The sequence below is a fragment of the Priapulus caudatus genome, unplaced genomic scaffold (genome assembly GCF_000485595.1).
Source record: "Priapulus caudatus unplaced genomic scaffold, Priapulus_caudatus-5.0.1 Scaffold1651, whole genome shotgun sequence".
In the NCBI taxonomy this organism is placed as follows: domain Eukaryota; kingdom Metazoa; phylum Priapulida; class Priapulimorpha; order Priapulimorphida; family Priapulidae; genus Priapulus; species Priapulus caudatus.
Genome location: NW_014578712.1, coordinates 55,157 through 57,569, shown reverse-complemented (window position 1 = coordinate 57,569; position 2,413 = coordinate 55,157).

Genomic DNA, 2,413 nt, shown 5'->3' with positions numbered 1-2,413 from the left:
AGGCACACCTTTTATCGGAGCCGGACGCACACAGATCGCGACGACAAGTAATGGGGGCCCTGATAAACCCGCACCCTCAGATTAGCAAAGCGGAGTTATAACGTCTGCATTTGCGGACTAGGTCACACCAGACAAGACATATCGTATGCCACTTGTGTTTTATGTACAAACGTGCATACACTAGCCAATAATTATTTAACAATTTTTCTGGTCCCACAGGGAGGAGTTTAAACGTAGGAAGCATACCTACGAAATATATGCCACAGCGAACTGTTGAGACAGCGAAGCCAGTTGCTCGGAAGGCACCTGTACGTAGGATAGGTTGATATACAAATAGTGCATGCACATATTTTAATGCAATGATTAAAAATGTAGCACATAATTTACTAAACCTTTATCAAATAAAATGCGACGAGTATGACAATGTGATTATAATAATTGACCAGTTTTTATATGCTACGTATTTTGTGCTTTAATTGTTTGCTTTATTTTTAGACACTGAGATCACCCCCACCTACTGTGGAGCAAGTGGCTTACTATTCCTTGGCTGAAGTAAGGAAGGCAGCCTGTGCAGTTAAGCTACCTTGGATGGTTGTGGAAAAACCAAATGATGTTGTCACGTTCATCTTCATGGACCTTGCCCAGGCTTCACTTCACATCCAGCTGTGTGTCAACATATACAGTGATCTATCCACCGAGGTGGAAGTGCTAGGTATACCTGCTCCACGCCTCCAGTCATCGGTTGAAAAGATTGGTCTTGTTCCTTATCTAAACAAGCTAGAAAACCTCTATCGGTGTCCTGGGATAAGTGACCCTGAGCTTCAAGATTATGCTGAGCTTCCAACCATCGGAAATACGTATTATCGACATATCACAAACACATCACCCATGCAACATGAATCTACTATCCGCTCGACATCTTGTTCTCTGTTGCATGAATGCTCAGGACCTTGTCACGAGTGTAGAAAAATTTCTACGCTTATAAAACGAAAGCGTGACAGAAGCCAGGACAGCTCTGTCCCTAGCATTAAGTCGCCTTTGAATCAAATGAGCAGGAAAAAAGTTGCCATCGCTGTCAGAATAGCGCGTAAAAAAGCGAACGATTTACATGTACAGATCAAGAAATTTAGAGCAAGGCTAGATAAGGAATCTGTAGAAGTGACAAGCAGCGTTCACAACGACTTAATAGACGTTGTTAACAAGAAAGAAGTGGAGGATCCATTACTTAAACTATTCTGGGAAGAACAGGTAAAAGCCTTTAAAAGGCGAGATCGTGGAATGCGCTGGCACCCAATGATGATTAGGCTCGCTATAATGATTCATTCTCAAAGTAAACTTGCATATGACGCGATTCGCCACACTGGCATATTAAAACTGCCGGGCGATTCAACACTCCGCGACTATACGAACGTTGTACACCCGGAGAGTGGCTTCATGCCTGAGGTCCTTGATGAACTACATGAGGCTTCAAAACATCTCAAAAAGCATCAACGCTTTGTCGTATTGCTACACGACAAAATGACCATAAAATCGGACTTGGTTCGATACAAATAGCGGAAATATAGTAGGTTTTATCCGACCCGAAAACTGGAGTCCATTATCATATGACAGAGAAAGCCTGGTCACTCATGCCCTCGTATTCTATGTAGTTGTAGAAGGTTTGTCCCTATCAAAATAAGCATGGGATTCTTCCCAACAAAAACATGCACAGCTGACGAACTTTATCCACTGCTCTGGCAAGCCAAAGGATACCTGGAAACAAAGTGCCAATTAAAGGTCTGCATTATTTTTTATTATATGTATTATGACTGTCAAAATCGTGCATTGCTTGTGTTGGTGACCTGTAAATTAGATCTTTGCAATTACGTTCTATAATGCGCGATAGAGATATAATCATGTGACTGAATTTTAAGATAATAGTAGAGTGAATGCATTACCAGTTCTCTCATTTCACTATTTATGACAGAACAAGCCTTGCCACTTCTTCTTGTAAATAGGTTAGCTAGACTAGTGGTGCCCCCGGACGGCCCGTCCTTTCACCGCAGGTGTCATTTAAAATTTGTAGCGGCACGCTTCCCTAGTGGCCATTAAATACAAAACAGGGAATTACATTAGGGGAATTCACTGGGAATTCGCTTAGTCTGACTTCGTGGGCAACAGTGACTGACTTGACACAGCGTTTGCTGGTAAGCATGTCATCGTAACATCGTTGAAAATTGTTGGCATATGAAAGCGCACGAAAAACTATAATAAAACTGAAATAACCCTAATTACCTCAATGACTACGCCCACCGCATGCCACTCACGATGTTTACTCGGTGACGATGCCATCGCAAATCCCATTGGTTGATACAAATCACGTGCCTCAAACTCCTCAATGTATCTCGCCCCAGTGTATTCAAGGCACATTCAC